Source organism: Barbus barbus (assembly GCF_936440315.1).
Source record: "Barbus barbus genome assembly, chromosome: 29".
NCBI lineage: Eukaryota > Metazoa > Chordata > Actinopteri > Cypriniformes > Cyprinidae > Barbus > Barbus barbus.
The window spans coordinates 30,773,538-30,784,831 of NC_136757.1; positions in this window are offsets into that span (position 1 = coordinate 30,773,538).

Sequence of the window (11,294 nt, forward strand, 5' to 3'; positions counted from 1 at the left end):
TCTGTGTTTACTGCAAGATACTCAGCCTCCTGCTTTGCCGTTTTAAAATTAATTTGTATTTTCATGTGTTACCAACTGCTTAAGCAGTTACTCTCTTGATTGATTGTTACCCTTTTGGAAGCTGTAGGGAAGTGTGAGCCTTTTTTGTACAGAAACAGTTTTCTCCTGGTTTGAGGATTAGATGGGGAATGAGTGTATAATTTTGTTGTTGATTTTCTTTTCTTTGATAGGGTTAGAAAGAATTTAACCCCTAGAATATAAATACTTTTGTTTGTTATTTTGGCATGGTTGCCCCTCCTGAAGTATTTTACTTCCCTCTTAATTTACACTCTTTTTATTTGAAAATCATGTATACTCTCTGAGCTGTTAATAGAACCTAATAAAGGGATCTTGTTGTTGTGCTGTGGCAGGGGCTCGGACAGATGCTCTTCTTAAACCCTTAATATTGCCACGCTCTCTTCAAAGCCCTAGTCAGGGGTGTCAAACTCAATTCCCTAACCCTAACAGCCCTGTAGTGTTTAGTTCCAACCCTAAATAACCACACACCTGATCCAGCAAATCACGTCCTTCAGGGTTATTTGAAAACTACATGGTGTGGGTCTTGGAACTAAACTCTGCAGGGCTCAGTTTGACACCCCTGCCCTAGACACTTGTAAGACGTAACAGTGTGTTTTAACAAGCAAAATGTGTCAGGGTGTAAATACCAATACTGTTTTAACAAAGTATTTCTTCACTAGCCATAATTATCTGACATTTAGAATTAGATTTTAATGCATTACAATAAAAAATTTGATAACTCAAAAGAGATAAATATGCAATTATGAACTGCCAAGAGTCATAAATATAATAATGTCTGTAAACATTACAGAAAAATAAATAAAGAAATGTTCCCAGAACACTGATTAAATGTGAATTGTGACTTCCAGTAAATTTTGTGTTTTGATTCACCTGTTTGTCTGCATCACAAAAAGAGGACAATGGTCTGCAGTGGAAAATGTCTGTATATGTGAGGCATGATAATAACAGTGCTGTACAGATAAAATCAGATTAATTAAATCTAAATCAAAACATACATGCTGAGAATATATCCTCCCTCCACCTGAGTGATACCCACTATGTGTGAATTATAAAAGTAAATTGTGTGAAAGCATGACTGTAGCGGATAAACTGATGATTTGCTGGGAGAGAGCTGAGAGTGGAAATTACGCAGACATTGATCCCTGAAATGCTTCACTGGTTGCTTGGCATGAACATATCCTGCCCTTTTATATAACATTACCAAAAGAAAATATGAAAATATGTTGCTCTGAGTTATGTTTTTGAAATAATTTATATATCAAGAATTATCATATATAAACAATGTTAACTTCCTTGTCTTTTTTTTTTTTTTTTTTTTTTTTACATTTTAGAGGTCATGGGTCTTTCTATTTTTAATGTGACCATAAATGGTGAAACTTTATACAGTCAGTTGAACTTGGCTACAGTGTGTATTGCTTTGTTTTATTTTACTTTTACAATTCAGTCAAACTCAGCACATTTTTACTAGCGGGGTGTCTTCATCAGTTCGGCGGCTTAAGTTTGTAGAGTTGTCTACCGATGGTCGTGTGGGGGAGAACCCCGGAGGATTCTTGGCATGTACTGCTTCATTTTACGGCCTCGTCAGAGCTTTATAGTTCTTACGCTATTAATATCCAGAAATGTATTGCCAAATCCAGGTCCACATAATAGATGTGCCCCAACTTTTACTACTCCAACTGAACTAAAATCCAGGTCAGGCTTGGGTTTTATCCATGTTAACATTCGTAGTTTGCTACCTAAATTGGATATGGTTCATATCTGGGCAAGAAACACAAATGTGGATGTTATAGTAATATCTGAATCTTGGCTCAACAAAACTGTTTTAGACAAAGAGATCAGCATTACTGGTTACAATGATTTTAGAGCGGATAGACCAAGAGCGGATAGACCAAAACGGGGTGGGGGGCTGGGTTGGGTGTCGTAATTTATGTTAAATAATGCTTTGAGACTACCATGTGTCACGTGTGTGTTTCCGTTTAGTTCCGTTTTGCCCTTATTTGTTTTTTCCTGTCATTAGTTAATCATTATTTACTCTATTCACCTGTTTTGTATTAATCATCTTGTTTGCTCCTTGATTTCCTTGTCTTTATAAGTCCTGTGTTCTCCCTTGGTTTTTGTCTGCTATTAAATGTCTTCCTGTGTTGATAGTGTTATTAAAATATATTTGTATTCTGAAGAACTCCCCGTCTCCTTGCTCCTTCTTGCCCCGCATAAAACCCTTACAGAACAGCAGACTTACAGAGGAGTAAGCAGCGCTCCCTTTCCCTCGTTTTGTTTTCCCCGTTTTTGAAAGGTTTTTTGTTTGTCTGTTTTCCTCCTCCCCGCGGCTATGGAAACTGCGGCCAAGTTTTCCGCCTTCGCCCACTGAGACCTCCTGTTTCTGGAGTATGTGCGGGAGTTCTGCAGGATCGCTGAGAGCCGTAATGAGATGCCACCATAAACTCCCTGTTCTGGATTGGGGGAAATTACCATCGCCCCTTGGACCTCCCAGACACCACAGGACTGAGCTGGAGGGATGGGATCCTCCGGTGTCTGGAGAGTGTCCAGCCCCGAGCCAGAACCAGCCCGCCGTCTAGCCCATCAGCCTCTGCACACTCAAGTCCACCGCCGTTCGTGGCCAACTCAAGCCCGCCACCGCCAACGGCTCTCCCGCCGCCATCTGTGGGGAAATTAACACTGCCTTCTGTGGCCCACGCAAGCTCGCCACTGTTCGCGGCCAAAGCAAGCCCATCGGCAGTCCCAATGGCAAGTCCACCGATGGATGCACATGTGCCCCTGGGATTATTGGTGGCATACGAGGGTATGTGTTGAAGCCCAGCTTCAGAGCCTGCTCCTCAACAGCGCCCTCCAGAGCCCGCTCCTTGCAAGTGTCCTCGAGTGCCCGTCTCTCCGGGGTCTGTTCTTCCAGTGCCAGCCTCTCGAGGGCCCGTTCCTCCAGTGCCCGAGCTTCCAGAGCGCCCCCAAGAGTCCGCGCTTCCAAAGCACCCCGATTTTATTTTTTTCCCCCAGAAATTTTTTGGGGGGGCCCTGACCCGCCATGGCCGCTTAAGTCCCCTGACCCGCTATGGTCCCTCGAGTCTCCTGTTCCGCCCTGGAGGCCTCTCCAGTATCCTGCCCTGCACCGGCCTCCAGGGCGCCCGCCCCACTCCCAGGTAGAACTGTTACGATCAGGTTTTGCTCCAATCCAGGAGACCGCAGAATCCGGTCCGGGTTTTGCTCCAATCCAGGAGACCTCAGAATCCGGTCGTCCTCAGAATCCGGTCCAGGTTTTTCTCCAATCCAGGAGACCGCAGAATCCGTCGTCCTCAGAATCCGGTCCAGGTTTTGCTCCAATATATGATTTATGAAAATGTCCATCTGAAACACATGATTTTTAAAAACAATTTCCATTTGAAATACATGATTTTTGAAAATGACTTCCATCTAAAATACATGATTTATGAAAACAATTTCCAATGTGAAATGCATGATTTATGAAAATATCCATCTGAAACACATGATTTAAAAAAAAAAAATCCATCTGAAATACATGATTTATGAAAATATCCATCTGAAACACATGATTTAAAAAAGAAATTCCATCTGAAATACATGATTTATGAAAATGTCCATCTGAAACACGATTTAAAAAAAAAATCCATCTGAAATACATGATTTATGAAAATGTCCATCTGAAACACATGATTTAAAAAAAAAAAATCCATCTGAAACACATGATTTTTGAAAAGAATTTCCATCTGAAATATATGGTTTATGACAATGATTTATGAAAATGTCCATCTGAAACAGGGTTAGGGGTTAAAAAAAAATTAAGACAAAGTACAATTCCGGTCGCTCTCGGAATCCGGTCTGGGTTTTGCTCCAATCCAGGAGACCGCAGAATCCGGTCGTCCTCGGAATCTGGTCCGGGTTTTGCTCCAATCCAGGAGACAGCAGAATCCGGTTGTGCTCAGAATCCGGTCCGGCTTTTGCTCCAATACATGATTTATGAAAATGTCCATCTGAAACACATGATTTAAAAAAAAAATTCCATCTGAAATACATGATTTATGAAAATGTCCTTCTGAAACACATGATTTTTGAAAAGAATTTCCATCCTAAATATATGGTTTATGACAAAGATTTATGAAAATGTCCATCTGAAACAGGGTTAGGGGTTGAAAAAAAATTAAAACAAAGTCCAATTCCGGTCGTCCTCGGAATCCGGTCCAGGTTTTGCTCCAATCCAGGAGACCGCAGAATCCGGTCGTCCTAGGAATCCAGGTCCGGGTTTTGCTCCAATCCAGGAGACCGCAGAATCTGGTCGTCCTAGGAATCCGGTCCGGGTTTTGCTCCAATTCAGGAGACCGCAGAATCCGGTCGTCCTCGGAATCCGGTCCGGGTTTTGCTCCAATCCAGGAGACCGCAGAATCCGGTCGTCCTCGGAATGCGGTCCGGGTTTTGGTCCAATACATGATTTATGAAAATGTCCATCTGAAACACATGGTTTTTTAAAACAATTTCCATTTGAAATACATGATTTTTGAAAATGATTTCCTTCTGAAAAACATTATTTATGAAAATTATTTCCAATGCGAAATACATGATTTATGAAAATGTCCATCTGAAACACGATAAAATAAAAAAAAATGTCCATCTGAAATACATGATTTATGAAAATGTCCATCTGAAACACATGATTTTTTAAAACAATTTCCATTTGAAATACATGATTTTTGAAAATGATTTCCTTCTGAAATACATGATTTATGAAAACAATTTCCAATGTGAAATACATGATTTATGAAAATGTCCATCTGAAACACATGATTTAAAAAAAAATTCCATCTGAAACACATGATTTTTGAAAAGAATTTCCATCTGAAATATATGGTTTATGACAATGATTTATGAAAATGTCCATCTGAAACAGGGTTAGGGGTTAAAAAAAAATTAAGACAAAGTACAATTCCGGTCGCTCTCGGAATCCGGTCTGGGTTTTGCTCCAATCCAGGAGACCGCAGAATCCGGTCGTCCTCGGAATCTGGTCCGGGTTTTGCTCCAATCCAGGAGACAGCAGAATCCGGTTGTGCTCAGAATCCGGTCCGGCTTTTGCTCCAATACATGATTTATGAAAACGTCCATCTGAAACACATGATTTTTTAAAACAATTTCCAATGTGAAATCAGTGTTGGGTGTAACGCGTTACTAAGTAACGCGTTACTGTAATTAAATTACTTATCCACTGAAAAAGTAAAGTAAGGGATTACTGTTCATTTTTAGGTAATTTAATTACAGTTACTTATAAAGTACTTGCGTTACATACAGTAAATAATTTCAACAGTTCTAAAAGCAATATTGAATTTGAAATCTAAATTTACCGTCTAAAGATATTGAATGCAGCGGCTTTAACCCTCCGCGTGCGGGTGCGTTCACTTTCAGATTTTCCTGATTCACAGAGAAACCTTAAATACTTAAATCAGGGCCGGCACCAAGAGGGGGCATTCGCGGGCAGAGTTACGGTGCCCCCCACTTTCCATCCTCTCCCCTTCTTGCTGAACGTGATCGTTTCGAAAGCGAAAGTGAAACCGGTAAAACAGCGCACATAAGAAAGCGATTGCACGCTTTAGCGAGCGTCAGAAACTGCACGCAATCACAGATTGCACGCTTCCCATCCCACCCCGACCCCCCCCACCACCCACACACACAAAACGTGATTTGTGCCCCCCTCCCCAGAAATTCAAATGCCCCTCTGATGGAGGTGCCCTGGCGCCGGCTCTGACTCAGATACATATAAGACTAAAATCAATAGAATCTAAAAATCTTGAAGTGTCTACTTGACACTTGAACGAATTCAAATTAAAAACTAATGTTTCTGATTATGCAATCCGTATGAAACTAAAGCAAGGTACAGTCTTTCCCGTGTCTGAGCTCATTATATGCAGTCACCTGCGCGCATATGCCCTTACCTAGATACAATTTTTTTTTTAAAATATTAAGAAAAAAAAAAAATCATCTAATATTCATCATTTTTGAAAGAAGACCTGCTATGATAACTTTACCTCATAAGAACAGCGCGATCTGACATTATTCAGCAGAGAAGATCATTTCTGTAATTTATTCTTTCCTACATTAGTTAACGTGTTATTTTGACATAAACCTGTACAGATTTTACTAGTTGGGCTTTTCCTGAACATCTTGCCAAACTGAAATGTATTGTTTAACTTTTAAGCCTTTTTGTTATTCAGATATTTTGCAGAGTATTTCTATTTGTTAACCAAAGGTGGTTAAATTGTTTTCATAAAAATGTTTAAGTATTACAGTTGTTTTAAAGCTAAAAGGCTAAACTATTCTATGTTTGACTCGAATTGAAAGAATATAGAATTTAATTTCTATTAAGGTTTATAGGGATTTTAAGATGTAGCCTAATTAGCGATTTGAATAATTAAGTTACTTATTGAGTAACTAAGTTACTTTTCAGATAGAGTAATTAGTAAAGTAATTTAAATACAATATTGATGAAGTAATTAGTAACTGTAATTAATTACTTTTTGAAAGTAACTTACCCAACACTGTGTGAAATACATGATTTATGAAAATGTCCATCTGAAACACATGATTTATGAAAATGTGCATCTGAAACACGATTTAAAAAAAAAAATTCCATCTGAAAAACGATAAAAAAAAAAACAATTCCATCTGAAATACATGATTTATGAAAATGTCCTTCTGAAACACATGATTTTTTAAAAGAATTTCCATCCTAAATATATGGTTTATGACAAAGATTTATGAAAATGTCCATCTGAAACAGGGTTAGGGGTTGAAAAAAAATTAAAACAAAGTCCAATTCCGGTCGTCCTCGGAATCCGTTCCAGGTTTTGCTCCAATCCAGGAGACCGCAGAATCCGGTAGTCCTAGGAATCCAGGTCCGGGTTTTGCTCCAATCCAGGAGACCGCAGAATCTGGTCGTCCTAGGAATCCGGTCCGGGTTTTGCTCCAATTCAGGAGACCGCAGAATCCGGTTGTCCTCGGAATCCGGTCCGGGTTTTGCTCCAATCCAGGAGACCGCAGAATCCGGTCGTCCTTGGAATGCGGTCGTCCTCGGAATGCGGTCCGGGTTTTGGTCCAATCCAGGATACCGCAGAATCCGGATACCGCAGAATCCGGTCTTCTTCGGATTCCGGTCCGGGTTTTGCTCCAATCCAGGAGACCGTAGAATCCGGTCGTCCTCGTAATCCGGTCCGGGTTTTGCTCCAATCCAGGAGACCGCAGAATCCGCTCATGCTCAGAATCCGGTCCGGGTTTTGCTCCAATCCAGAAGACCGAAGAATCCGGTCGTCCTGAGAATCCGGTCCAGGATTTGCTCCAATACATGATTTACGAAAATGTCCATCTGAAACACATGATTTTTTAAAACAATTTCCAATGTGAAATACATGATTTACATGAAATACATGTCTACAAAATGGCGCCGCTGATGGCAGCTATTGTGCGTTGCTCCTCCGTGTTTGTATTGTTTTTGTTTGTTTTTCCTGTTTTTTGTTTTTCAAATAAGATCAGCTTTACCAGGGATGATCTGCTGAACATTCGGCAGAACACACCACAAAATCTTGTACCGGTTTTTGATTTTTCGGACGTTTTGCTGGACATTGTAGTTGGCGGAGCCATAGCTCTGGTCAAACGCTACAGGAGGCGCAGACGGGGAAAGCGAGCCGGCGCGCTCGTGAAACTTCGTCAGCGCGGATTTAGAACGGCGTTACCTAGCATCCATCTGGCGAATCTCCGCTCTCTACCCAACAAAACGGACGAACTCCTTCTGCTCTCCCGGACAAACAAGGACTTTTCTAACTCTGCTGCTCTATGTTTCACGGAAACCTGGTTGAATGGCGACATACCGGACAGCGCGATCCATCTGCCTAATTACCAGCTGATAAGAGCAGATCGGGACACAGAATCAACGGGGAAATCGCGCGGCGGCGGGACATGCTTTTACATCAATGAGAGGTGGTGTACAGATGTAACGCACAGCTCTACAGAAACTCGCTGATCTGATCACAGAGAGTGAACAACAACACCCGGACTCTGCTTTAATCATTCTCGGGGACTTTAATAAAGCAAATCTCTCCCGTGAACTGCCAAAATACAGACAGCATGTTACATGTCCCACCAGAGACAGTAATATATTGGATCACTGTTACACAACAATAAAGGACGCATATCACTCGGTTCCACGAGCAGCTTTAGGACTCTCTGATCACTGTTTGGTTCATCTTATCCCATCCTACAGGCAGAAACTTAAGTCTGCGAAGCCTGTATTAAGATTTGTTAAAAGATGGACTAACGAAACAGAGCGGGATTTACAAGCCTGTTTCGACCTGACTGATTGGACTGTTTTTGAAGCTGCGGCAAATGACCTGGACGAGCTCACAGAGACTGTAACATTTTATATCAGTTTCTGTGAGGACATGTGCATTCCTACCAGGACTCATCTATTCTACAACAATGACAAACCATGGTTCACTGCCAAACTCAGACAGCTCCGTCAGGCCAAAGAAGATGCTCACAGAAAGGGGGATAAAGTCTTGTACAAACAGGCCAAATACACACTGGAAAAGGAGATCAGAGTGGCAAAGAGGAATTATTCTGACAAGCTCAGGAACAAATTCTCTTCCAGCGATCCGGCTTCAGTGTGGCTAGGATTAAAGGACATCACCAGCTACAAAACACCACCCCCCAGCACTCTGGAGAATCAACACCTGGCAGACGACTTAAATGAGTTCTTTTGTCGTTTTGAACGATCACCCCACACCCGCCCAGAACACCCCTCCACACAACCATTCACACCTCCAGCAACCCCTCTCTCCCCCACACCTACAATTCAAATCAGCGAAGACGATGTGTGCCAGGTCTTCAGGAAAAACAAAAGAAGGAAAGCACCTGGTCCAGATGGTGTGTCACCAGCCTGCCTAAAAATCTGTGCTGAGCAGCTGGTCCCCATCTTCACACAGATCTTCAATAGATCACTGGAGCTGTGTGAAGTCCCCTCATGCTTCAAACGCTCCACCATCATCCCCGTCCCAAAGAAACACAAAATTACTGGACTTAATGACTACAGACCTGTGGCACTAACGTCTGTAGGCATGAAATCATTCGAAAGACTGGTTCTGGCTCATCAGAAAGACATCACTGGACCCTTACTGGACCCCCTGCAGTTTGCCTACAGAGCAAACAGGTCTGTGGATGATACAGTCAACATGGGACTGCACTTCATCCTGCAGCATCTGGACAGACCAGGGACTTATGTGAGGATCCTGTTTGTGGACTTCAGCTCTGCTTTTAACACCATTATTCCGGAAACCCTTCAAAATAAACTAACTCAGCTCTCCGTCCCCACCTCCGTCTGCCAGTGGATCAACAGCTTCCTGACAGACAGACAGCAGTTAGTAAAGCTTGGCAAATTCACATCCAGCACTCGAACCATCAGCACTGGAGCTCCTCAGGGCTGCGTACTCTCCCCACTGCTCTTCTCCCTCTACACCAACGACTGCACATCTAAAGACCCCTCTGTCAAGCTCCTGAAGTTCGCAGACGACACCACACTGATCGGCCTCATCCAGGACGGTGACGAGTCTGCACCAGACAGCCAGCTCCTTAACCTCCTGTCTGTAAGCAGTCTCAACAACCTGGAGCTTAACACACTTAAAACGGTGGAGATGATCGTGGACTTCAGGAGAAACCCCCCTGCTCTCCCCCCTCTCACCATCATGAACAGCACCGTGACTGCAGTGGAGTCATTCAGATTCCTGGGCACCACCATCTCTCAGGACCTGAAGTGGGATATTCACATTGACTCCATTGTCAGGAAGGCCCAGCAGAGGTTGTACTTTCTTCGCCAGCTGAGGAAGTTCAACCTGCCACAGGACTTACTGAAACAGTTCTACTCTGCCATCATTGAATCCATCCTCTGCACCTCAATAACTGTCTGGTTCAGCTCAGCTACCAAATCTGACCTCAGAAGACTACGGAGGGTAGTCCGGACTGCTGAGCGAATCATTGGTACAACCCTCCCCACTCTCCAAGAACTGTACTCATCCAGAGTGAGCAAAAAGGCTGGTAAAATCACTCTGGACCCCTCACATCCAGCACACAACCTCTTTGAACTTTTACCATCTGGTCAACGCTACAGAGCTCTGAGCACCAGAACGACCAGACACAGGAACAGTTTCTTCCCTCAGTCAATACATCTCATGAACACTCAATAAATAAACGTAAAACACACAACTAATACATTATCCATTCACCACACTCACTATTTTATTTTCTCATTTCTAATTTGCACATACTTGACCTGTACATACATAGTCGCCTATATTATATATTATATATTGTGTATTTCTTATTATTTTTTTTGCTGCTTGTACATTGGTCATTGGCTATTTCCTGTTATTTTGTTTCATTACCTGTGTCCTGTCCTGTTACTGTCCTTCTGTGGCACTGTGGAGCTTCTGTCACTACAACAAATTCCTTGTATGTGTAAACATACTTGGCCAATAAAGCTCATTCTGATTCTGATTCTGATTCTGATGATTTATGAAAATGTCCATCTGAAACACATGATTTAAAAAAAAAATTCCATCTGAAATATATGGTTTATGACAACGATTTATGAAAATGTCCATCTGAAACAGGGTTAGGGCTTAAAAAAAAAAAAAAAAAAAAGTCCAATTCCGGTCGTCCTCAGAATCCGGTCCGGGTTTTTTTCCAATCCAGGATACCGCAGAATCCGGTCGTCCTGAGATTCCGGTCCGGGTTTTGCTCCAATCCAGGATACCGCAGAATCCGGTCGTCCTCGGAATCCGGTCCGGGTTTTGCTCCAATCCAGGATACCGCAGAATCCGGTCGTCCTGAGAATCCGGTCCGGGTTTTGCTCCAATCCAGGATACCGCAGAATCCGGTCATCCTCGGAATCCGGTCCGGGTTTTGCTCCAATCCAGGAAGCCGCAGAATCCGGTTTTCCTCGGAATCCGGTCCGGGTTTTGCTCCAATCCAGAATACCGCAGAATCCGCTCGTGCTCAGAATCCGGTCCGGGTTTTGCTCCAATCCAGAAGACCGAAGAATCCGGTCGTCCTGAGAATCCGGTCCAGGATTTGCTCCAATATATGATTTATGAAAATGTCCATCTGAAACACATGATTTTTTAAAACAATTTCAATTTGAAATACATGATTTTTGA